General features: G+C 41.1%; 1 pseudogene; it reads left to right on the top strand.

Moving 5' to 3' along the window:
• Positions 1 to 344: 344 nt before the first annotated feature.
• Positions 345 to 4579, top strand: LOC117366596 (annotated as a pseudogene).
• Positions 4580 to 11375: the final 6796 nt, after the last annotated feature.

The raw sequence follows: 11375 nt of genomic DNA, 5'->3' as shown, positions 1-11375 counted from the left end.
GAGTTCAAGCTAAATTTTGTGATAATACCTGAATGAAACTTCATTCTCCAGTGATACCAGACAAATCAGCCATATAATAATAATATATGCCATAAAATAATAATAGTACCATAACATCATTATCATCATCTCTTCATTGCCTTCTGTTTCTCTCAAATTATACTTTTCCTGTGGATTTTTTTCCTGTCGAGAAATATCAAACGTATCATTTTACTACTAGTTTACCAAGGGAGTCACTAAGCTGTGGTAACTCAGGATCAGTGATTTCCACAGTAAATAAACAACTTGTGATTAACCTCATAGTCTTTAATATTCAGCTTATTCTGGAGCTTGAAGTCACGAACATGGGCCTGAGGTTCCTGAGAAGCCTTCTTAAAGGGGCTGCATGGATAAAGTATGATCATGGACTCCCTCTACCAAAGACATCCCCTAAGGAGATCCCTTTAAAAGATCTCCCAAAGATCACTACTCCCCATAGACTTCCCCAGGCCTATCGTTATGAATCTCTAGTGGTCTGAGTTGGGTTGCAGCAGGAACAATCCCCAGTCACTCCTGCTTTGCCAGACCTGGCTTCAAAGTGGCAGCTTGACCCCTAGTAATAGTTTGCTTGTTGCCTAATCCAGGGCATGGGCAGGAGAGACTGGATTTCTTCTGCCATGGACCCCCTAGGTCATCAGAGGTTTATAGAGGTAGGCTCAAGGGGTCTATGGGGGCATCTTCATGGGAAGTATCAAGGGTGGTGTAATTTGAGGAGTCTTCACGAGGAGAGGCAACTACAATTATATTGTAACTGCACCAGCCTTTTTAAGATGATGTTTAGGTACACTGGGCTCCGAGTTAGTGGTCCAATACTACCTGGCAGGGAAGTAATACCAACTTTGAGCTGGTATTATTTTTCCATAAATAACACAGCTTATAGAGTTTAAGATAAGCTGTGTTATTTGTTTTGCATAAGAATTAGGTTCTTTGCATACATTTGTAAGCTTTTGCACTTGGGTAATTCTATGCCAACTGGTCCAATTTCAAGGAGGGCCCCCACTCAACATCTTCCACAGATACAACAAAGTGGCCCAAATAAAGGGGCCCCTAACTCTGGACCTAGAGACCATACCCCAGAACTCTGGATATCTTCATTAGAGGTCCCTAAAAATGTTCATCAGTTTCTGAGATGGTCGAGTGGGGAGCTCTGGACCACTTAGTAACATAGTAAATGACAGCCAATAAAGACCTGAATGGTCCATCCAGTCTGCCCATAAGTTATACCCATAAAATTAAATTAACTTGTCTCTTCTTTGATATTTCTGGGCCGTAGAGTGTAAAGTTTGATATTGTCCTAGGTTCCAAATGCTGAAGTTGCCGTCCAAGCTTACTCCAGCCTTTCCTGCCATCCCGTTGTTTGCAGGATATCTACTGCAAAGTCTGGCCAGTAACATCCTCATGTTCCATATTATTGGAGTTCCCATTGATGCCCAAATCACCATATATGGGACACAGACCGTGCAGGTCTGTCCAGTACTAGCCTTAGTTCTTTAATTTATATCCTTCATTTTCTAATTAGAGATCCTCTATTTTTATCCCCCACTTTTTTGAATTCCATTACCATTTTCCTCTTGATATGGAATGACCCATTTCATTATTTTACAGTCCACAATAAAGTATCCTAATATGCGTTGTGACAAGGTAACACATGATTTTGCTGTTTAATACCCATTCCAACTTTATTTTATATCTTAGGTGTCGACTCTTGCTCAATTCCTAGCGACTTGATGAGTTACAGATCTAAAAAGAAATTGGATTTGTGCTAGTCCAGAAAGGTCCTCCACAGGTAAAATTACGTCAAAGTGGTTTACAATAAGGAGGTACAAATTGTGATATTCTCTTAACTCATGTTAGTAACTATCCCTTTAAATCCTTAAGGACCACTTTTAAAAAGCCACAGTAGTGATGCTGCCTGTGGTAAATGTACCAAAGCCCATTTGATTCCTATGGCCTTCGGTACATTGACGATGGCTTAATAAAAGGGACCCTTAGAGAAAACTGCAATTCTAAAATTCTGCAAGTGATCAGGCTTGCAAGCTTTTTACTCTATTTTTGTTCCAAACTTATATCCAGCCTTATGCATCTGGCTTGCTTAATTAAGAAATGATAACTTTTGTCAGATAAGAGTCTTCCATGTGCATCCTAGACATCTCTGTAATATACACAAAATAATGTGCATTGCCCAATTTTTCTGGTCTACTAATGTGATTCCATCTGCTTTCTAACTGTTCCCACCTTCCTGCAAATTTGCTATTTCAGTCCAGCCACAAATATATTGGAACTCATTTTCTGTGATTTACACGAGAAATGATTTGTATTGCTCGTGTCAACAATATTTGCATGTCTTCATTATGAATGCAGGCTTATTTTAGGGTAGATTTGATTTATGAGCTCCGTGCATATGCACTGTTATCTAGTTTTCATTTCTCATTTGTGCAAAAGCTATAACATTGCCACAGATTACTCTGGCAATGAAGTTATATTTTTATATTGGCTGGTAATGCTTGGGTAAGAAAAATTTGTTGCTGTTGTTTGCTGAATTTATTAAGAATAAAAATAATTATAAGTTTGGGCGGGCATTCAGTCTAAATCTGAATCAATCTTTTCACTTCACCCCGAGAAAAATCATGATGGTGCAGACAAAATATTGGTGAGACAAGTATTAAGAGAAGAGAAATAAACATGAAGAAAACCATTTCTACTGATAGTCTGTCCTTTAGAGTATAGAGAATAGCATGTGACAAAGGTTTAAAATATCTCGTGTCAGTCTCCATTTACTTGCCGTAGATCAATTTTGTCCTTCCATAGCAAGGCATTGAGATACATCAAGATAGTAAAGAATATGTATAGCTTTTAGTTTTTGTGCCCAGGTCCAGGCCTGATTCTCTTTAGGACGCCAATCTCGGCGGACACCTAAGAGACAGCTGCCAATCGTGCGTCCCAAATAAAATTGTGTCTGCGCTGCTGAACAGACGCCTTAAATATAGGGCAGCAATTGAGGCGTCTGTCTCATGCCTACAGAGATGCATAGGGACGCTTAAGCAAGCCCTATGCCACTTCTAGGTGAAACCACGCCCCGCCTTGGGAAATACTTAAGCACCCTCTACGCATCTATGTAGATGCACAAGTGCCTCTAATGTAGGCATCTATCCCCTCCCCCTTTTTATTAAATAAGCGTCCTGATTGGCTGAGAGACGGCAACAGGATGCCTACCGCCGCCTTCCATTGGGACGAATGTTTGCAGAATCGGGCCCTCTGATACTAAGCTATAGGTTCACTGGCTATATTATCAATGCAAAGGCATGCATTATGGGCCAGATTCTATAAACGGCACAGAGCAGTACCTACATTGTAGGCACCGCTCAGCATGATTGTTTTATTAAAAATTTGTTATATGGTGCCTCTGCAGGTCTGGCTGCCCAACATTCTCAGTGTTTTGCAGCTTGGTGTGGGCATTGTCTAGGACTAAAAGTGGTCAGCACTTGGAATTCAGAGGACCCCAGAGGTCTACTTAAAGCATCCATTTGAGATGATAACCCAGTTGGAATGCTGGAAAATGAATTAATGTACCGTGTTCCCTTTGAAATGTCTGAAGAAGTTTTATCAAAGGACTTTTTGATTCCAATTGGAAAAGCTAAAATAGAAAGACCAGGAAGCCACGGTTTCCCACTCCAGGTTGGTTGGGCACTGCTTGGAAGCTGCCACTGTGCTGGCAAAAGAAGGAGTCGAGTGTGAGGTTGTCAACCTGCGTACCATTCAACCAATGGAGTTGTTGTTTTTTTTTTCAAGTTTCAAGTTTAATAAAATTTTTGATTAATCGCTTAATCATATTTCTAAGCGATGAACATTTAAAAAAAATTACAGTATTTGGGAAACAATACAATACTTTAACAATTTTTTTACATACAAGCGGACTAAGAGACGTACTTAACAAACAGTGAACATAAGGAAAATGGAGAAAGAAATACAAATTCCTTAAAGAAAAGTAAGACAATCAGGGTAAAAAACGAAAGGCAGGGAAAACATAAATCATAATATAAAAACAATAAAATAAAAATTTTAATCAGCGGACTGTTAACTAATTATCAAAAGCATCCCTAAAAATAAAAGTTTTTAAATTACTCTTAAATTTCTCCAGATTACGTTCTTCCCTTAAGTAAATGGGGAGAGAATTCCAAATTTGAGGTGCGGTGACTGAAAAAATGAATTGCCGTCTTGTATTAATAACCCTAAGAGAAGGGATTGTCAATAGATTTTGTTCATTGAATCTAAAGAAACTAGTGGGATGAAGACCACTCATCTTGTAACAGTGGAAGGAGGGTGGCCTCAGTTTGGAGTAGGAGCTGAAATCTGTGCCAAGATCATGGAAGAACCAGCCTTCGACTACCTGGATGCTTCCGTTATACATGCTACAAGTGCAGATGTTCCTATGCCTTATGCAAAGACTCTGGAAGAAAACTACATACCTCAAGTAAAAGATATTATATTTGCATTAAAAAAAATATATATATTGTTATACCGCCAAATCCAGACGTCTTAGCAATTTACAGAACATTAAAAAGGGATTACATAATATAAGTAACAAGGCTAGAAACAAAAAATAAAATCAACAGACTCATAACAGGACAAAAAAAAAACAGGAACACAAGGAATTAGGGTAAAACTACATTATTGATAGGAAAGAAAGAACAAAAAAAGGGGAATACAGAAACATAATTCTTAAGAAAAAGCAGAACTGAATTCTTTGAAAAATAGTAAAAGGGAAAACTCGTGCTTACAAAGACGGTTAGAGCCCAAAGGTATCTTTAAACAAGAATGCTTTTAAGTTATATATAGTAACATAGTAACATAGTAGATGACGGCAGATAAAGACCCGAATGGTCCATCCAGTCTGCCCAACCTGATTCAATTTAAATTATTATTATTATTTTTTTTTCTTCTTAGCTATTTCTGGGCGAGAATCCAAAGCTTTACCCGGTACTGTGCTTGGGTTCCAACTGCCGAAATCTCTGTTAAGACTTACTCCAGCCCATCTACACCCTCCCAGCCATTGAAGCCCTCCCCTGCCCATCCTCCACCAAACGGCCATACACAGACACAGACCGTACAAGTCTGCCCAGTAACTGGCCTAGTTCAATATTTAATCTTATTTTCTGATTCTAGATCCTCTGTGTTCATCCCACGCTTCTTTGAACTCAGTCACAGTTTTACTCTCCACCACCTCTCTCGGGAGCGCATTCCAGGCATCCACTACCCTCTCCGTAAAGTAGAATTTCCTAACATTGCCTCTGAATCTACCACCCCTCAACCTCAAATTATGTCCTCTGGTTTTACCATTTTCCTTTCTCTGGAAAAGATTTTGTTCTACGTTAATACCCTTTAAGTATTTGAACGTCTGAATCATATCTCCCCTGTCTCTCCTTTCCTCTAGGGTAGACATATTCAGGGCTTCCAGTCTCTCCTCATACGTCTTCTGGCGCAAGCCTCCTATCATTTTCGTCGCCCTCCTCTGGACCGCCTCAAGTCTTCTTACGTCTTTCGCCAGATACGGTCTGGATTTGAAATACTTTAAGGAGGAAGCGTCTCGTAATGGCACCATTTATGGAATCATGTCTAGTGATGCCCAAGTGGACTTAGGCATCGCTAAGAATTCTAAACATAAATGCTGCTCCATTAGGCCAGACTTTTACTCCCCTAATTTGGCAACACTTATATCAGATGCCTAATGATGCCTAAGTCAATTGCCTATTCTCTGCCCATAACTATGCCTACTTTTTAACATCAAGATATGAGCATATTACTCCATATCTCCGACAATTGCATTGGTTACCAGTTGCATTCAGAGTTCAATGCAAAGCAATTATGATATGTCACCAATTTTTATATGGTACGATCCCTGAATTTTTTAAAGACTTGATGTCAGAGTATCAACCATTAAGATCATTGCGCTCTGAAAGTTCAGCATTGCTGTAAACGAAGGCTACCCTTAAATATGTGGAAATGGATGCCATGACTTTTACATAGCCTGGTTGGTCATATTCGAAAATATAGAGATAAGAGCTCATTTAGGAAAATGCTGAAAACACAATTGCAAAGGGACTTAAACAAACTAGAGGAATGGGCGACGAGATGGCAGATGAAGTTCAACGTTAAGAAATGTAAAGTATTACATGTGGGAAGCAGAAACCCGAGGCACAGCTACACGATGGGAGGGATCATATTGAATGAGAGTACCCAAGAAAGGGACTTGGGGGTAATGGTGGAATGACAATGAAGCCGACGGCACAGTGCGCAGCGGCCGCTAAGAGAGCGAATAAAATGCTAGGTATAATCAAGAAGGGTATTACAACCAGAACGAAAAAAGTTATCCTGCCGCTGTATCGGGCGATGGTGCGCCCGCATGTGGAGTACTGCGTCCAGTACTGGTCGCCATACCTTAAGAAGGATATGGCGTTACTCGAGAGGGTTCAGAGGAGAGCGACACGTCTGATTAAAGGGATGGAAAACCTTTCACAGGCTAAGAGATTGGAGAAACTGGGTCTCTTTTCCCTGGAGAAGAGGAAACTTAGAGGGGATATGATAGAGACTTACAAGATCATGAAGGGCATAGAGAGAGTAGAGAGGGACAGATTCTTCAAACTTTCGAATAATAAAAGAACATGAGGGCATTCGGAAAAGTTGAAAGGGGACAGATTCAAAACGAATGCTAGGAAGTTCTTCTTTACCCAACGTGTGGTGGACACCTGGAATGCGATTCCAGAGGGCGTAATAGGGCAGAGTATGGTACTGGGGTTGAAGAAAGGATTGGACAATTTCCTGCTGGAAAGGGGATAGAGGGGTATAGATAGAGGATTACTGCACAGGTCCTGAACCTGCTGGGCCACCGCGTGAGCGGACTGTTGGGCATGATGGACCTCAGATCTGACCCAGCGGAGGCATTGCTTATGTTCTTATGTTCTTTTACGAAGGTGCGCTAATGTTTTTAGCGCACGCACTGGATTAGCGCGCGCTAGCTCAAAAACCCACCGCCTGCTCAAGAGGAGGCGGTAGCGGCTAGTGCACTCGGCATTTTAGCACACGCTATTCCGCGTGTTAAGGTCTAACCCGCCTTCGTAAAAGGAGCCCTTTGAGAAATTGATTTTATGTAAGGATTGAATCTGTTTCTCTTGTTTTAACCTTGTTCTGAATTTTATAATATTTTATGTATGTAACTATTTGTAAACCATTTTGGGAATAAAATGGTATATAAATTTTAAAAATAATAATAATAATAAATAGGTGCTGTTAGGTGTCCCTAGGCACCGGATGGTACCTCCATTTAGGCATCACTAGGGCATCCTAAGAGCTCGGTTCTAAATAGAGAATGACACGGGGAAAAAATTTATCACCGTTCCTGCCCCGTCCCTGTGAGCACGTCCCCGTCCCTGCCCCATCCCCGCAAGCTTGGTCTCCATCCCCGCCCTGCAAACTGTCAGATCCCATCCACACAAGCCTCAAATAGTTATGATTTTATACTGAACTTATTTTATTAAAGTATAAAAAGAGACAATATTCTGTACAATTGTCATTGTATAAACACAAATAATACAGAGCAAGGATCAACAAAGCCCCTGTCTCCCCTCCCTTTCACAAATATCCTCTCCACTATTGTGAAAACTGAACAAACCAAATTACTACAGAATGCTACATAGAAAAATCAAGCTAACAGAATACTTCAGTCACACTTGGTAGGAATAGTGTTAAGGGAGAGCAACTAGGGCAACTGCCCCCTGGTCAGAGAGAGCCCTAAGCCAGCTGGAAGCTAAAGAAGCACAGCCTGGGCTTTGCGGCCCCCAGTTGTCTAATACCAGCTCTAGCAGGATACATATTTCAAATCTGAAATATTCTAATCACAAAATATAAAATACATTTATTTTTTTTCTTTTTGTTGTCTGGTAACGTTATTCTTCAAATCACATGGGTCTCAGGCTTTGGTTTTAGATTCCTTCTGTCTTCATCGTGGCTGGCTGGCTCCTGAAGGTAAAATAGGCACAAGAGGAGCTGGGGAGGAGATGCCGAGTCTGACACAGCTGCAATTTTTTTTACCACAGTAGCAAAACTTTTCACTGCTTCCACGGGGCGGTAAAAGTTTTTGTCCCCATTCCTGCGGTAAACCAGTTTCAACTGTCCCCATTGCTGTAGATTTGCTGCGGTGACCACGGTTTACCACGGTAAACAGTCCCCATGTCATTCTCTAGTTCTAAACTCTTAAATTGCTTATTTTAATTTTTTTTTTTTTTTATTGGTTGAAAATCAGCATGGTCAATTATTGTGCTGATTAATCCAATTTAAAAAATTAAGTCTGGCACGAATCCTTAACTTATCTGTTGCTAAGCGGCTACAATTAGGACTCCAAGTGGCAGCTAAATAGGATGCCATTTATAGAATATGGTCATGTGTTAATAGTTCTAAGATGCTAAAAAGAAGGGGGTTTAGAAGGACCAGGACTTATCTGGATGTTTCTGGTTTGGGGATACAATGGATAGGCTTCAAATCCCAGAGACGTGAAACCTACAAGTGTATGCACTCTGGAGCCACAGTATAGTCATAAAGAAAAAGTTTCAGGAAGGCTAGTGCTTTAGAGGTTAAAGCATTGCATTACTAAGGACCCAGACAAAACCAGCATTTGGAAGCTACAACTTAAGTACTTGCCTCCTTGACTTTGGAGACAAGCATGGGCTCCAGCTCTGTAGGTATTGGGCGCCATTTATAGAATCTACGGCCATCTTTGCGTGCAAGGATTTATACTTACTGATACGTGTTGTACATCCTCATGCATAAATTAAGAGTTGATCCCCTGAATTCTATAATACTGACCTGTCTGTAACCCCACAAATGGCCATGCTCCCTTTTCAGTTACATGATAAAATATTTGCACACTTAGCAAGATGTGTGCACAAATTCAAATCGTTTCCAATCAGAACCAATAATTGATTGTTAGCTTCCAATTATTCATTCTAATTGGCTCATTACTCAATTAAATTGTGCATTCAATTTTGGGTGCCCTTTCTAGAATCCAGGGGACTGCCCATAACTGCAGGTGTTGACAGTTCAAAAATCACCAGATGTGTCTTTTCCTGGGCAAGCCTGCTGACCACTGCTGTAGTACGTGTGTGTTGCAATTGTTCTTCTCTAAACTTAGAATGTACATGTAGACCATCTCAAACGTAATACTAAAGTTAGAAGGGAAAAGATTCCGTACAAACATAAGGAAGCTCTTCTTATGTGGTAGAAAACTGGAACGCTCTTCTGGAGTCTGTCATAGGGGAAAACACCCTCCAGGGATTCAAGACAAAGTTAGACAAGTTCCTGCTGAACCAGAACGTACGCAGGTAAGGCTAGACTCAAATAGGGCACTGGTCTTTGACCTAAGGGCCGCTGCATGAGTGGACTGCTGGGCACGATGGACCACTGGTCTGACCCAGCAGCGGCAGTTCTTATGTTCTTATGTTAAGCAGCATCCCTGAGGACATTCCAAATTGTATATCCATAGATTTTGAGAGTTCTGGGGTAATATTAGACTCATCTTTAGGTATGGAACCTCAGATTAGTAATCTAGCTAAACAGATTTTTTCCAGGCTCAAGCAAATGCATATAGTTCATTTAGACTTTTCTTGAGAGCATTTTAGAGTACTTGTGGAGCTATTAATTCTCTCCCAACTCAATTATTCTAATTCCCTTTACTTGGAACGTTCATTGAAATTGGTGCATCAAATACAAACTGATAAAAACAAATTTGATTCTATGTTGTCTCATCTCGTTGAGCTTCACTAGTTACCTGTGAGATCTTGAGCATTATTTAAAATTTGTTGTACTTGTTTGAGACCTTGTCAGGTACTTGTGACCTGAACTGGCCACTATTTGGCTACTTCCCATGGTCCGCAGCAATCCCGAATATTCAATGCTGTGACCATATCCAGCCTCCATCGTGGAAACATGTGGGTCAAATTGCACCACCACAGACTTAGCCGTCAAAGCAAATATTCAGTGACTCACTGGCTAAGGCATAGCGCCAAAGATAGACCTACCAGCCAATGAATATTGGTGGTGCTCAGCAGGTCACATGACATTGCTGGTCACTAGCTAAGCCAGCAAACTGGATATTCAGCGGGAGTTAGCTGTCTGTCTCCTGCCAAATATCAAGAGATAGCCGGCTAAGTACTGGTGAATATTGGGGGAATGTCTTTTAAACAAAAAATCCCTTGACTGTTGGTATTTGACCCCAAATAAATGTATGAGGTGACGAATAGACTGGTAGATGCCTGGAACAGTCTCCTGGAAGAGGGGGTGGAGACAGAGACTGTGTTTGGATTCAGTAAAGCCTGGGATAGATACGTGGGATCTCTTAGAGAGAGGAAGAGATAATGGTTACTGCAGACGGGCAGCTCTATGGCCTCACAATGCAGGTGCACAGAGCCTTAGCCTATAGGAAGAGGAGATGCAAATGTTAAGAGCCTTAGCCAATAGGAAGAGAAGGAGACAGTGGATGCTGCAGATGGGAGACTGGATGGGCCCATTTGGCCTTTATCTGCCATCATGTTTCTTTGTTTGTCTCTAAAGGTAACTATTTACACAAAGGTTCAGTTAGTTCATCTCTCCTCCAGCCCATCCCATTTGGCAGCTCAGCTAAAGGCTGTGGCCTGCCCAGATCCTCTCCATGCAGAGGGTCCCACCTATGGGCTCACGCGCGGGACTGGACTTCCCTGGCTGTCCTTGCTCCCAGTTAATCTTATCCTATTCCACTTACGGAGTCTTTACACTCCCACCCCCCAAACTGTCTCCTTCTCTGCTCCTAATACTCCACTTTCTTCTCACAGCAGCCTTTGTTGCAGATGCCCCAAAGGCTGTGTTCCCTCTAACACGAGCGGGAGTCCTCCAACTGCATTTCTGGAAATGAGGGTGGGGGAATGATGCTTCAATATTATGTTTTCAATCTCTAGGACAGGCAGGTTCACTATTGAAGCAGCACCCTCCACTGGCAGGACAATAGGGCACTTAGCAGGAACAGTGCCCGCAGGATGCTTCCTTCTCTCCAGGGTTTTTTTGGCAGGGAATATAGACAACCAAATACCATGTGTTCCAAAGACATTTCCCTTAATTTTCCTCCCTTCCTTGACATCTGCGGTCACTCGCCTACTGCAACGGTAATCCCCACTATTTATTTATTTATTTTAAAAATTTACATACCGTTTAAAACTAAACAATTTACATAATGTACATGCACGATGTTAAAAACAAGACAAAGTAAAAACAGGTACATAATAAAATACACCTATATTCAAATGAATATACATACA

Source organism: Geotrypetes seraphini, chromosome 1 (genome assembly GCF_902459505.1).
Source record: "Geotrypetes seraphini chromosome 1, aGeoSer1.1, whole genome shotgun sequence".
NCBI lineage: Eukaryota > Metazoa > Chordata > Amphibia > Gymnophiona > Dermophiidae > Geotrypetes > Geotrypetes seraphini.
The sequence above is the reverse complement of the archived record's forward strand: the minus strand, read 5'-3'. Positions and strand labels throughout refer to the sequence as shown.